Raw genomic sequence first — 212 nt, 5'->3', positions numbered from 1 at the left:
AACAGATTCCACTTTTCTAAAAGATTTAACGGAATGGCTTCGTCCCAATCAGATTTGCATTGCCACAATTGTTGCATTAAAATTTTTGCTACCACAATTACTGGGCCTATCCATCCTAATGGATCGAATAATTTAGCTATTACTGATAGAATATGTCGTTTTGTACAAGAAGAAGATATTTGCATAGGTTTTACGTTGTAATATAATGAGTC

This window comes from Lucilia cuprina, chromosome 2 (genome assembly GCF_022045245.1).
Source record: "Lucilia cuprina isolate Lc7/37 chromosome 2, ASM2204524v1, whole genome shotgun sequence".
NCBI classification, from domain to species: Eukaryota; Metazoa; Arthropoda; class Insecta; order Diptera; family Calliphoridae; genus Lucilia; species Lucilia cuprina.
The sequence above is the reverse complement of the archived record's forward strand: the minus strand, read 5'-3'. Positions refer to the sequence as shown.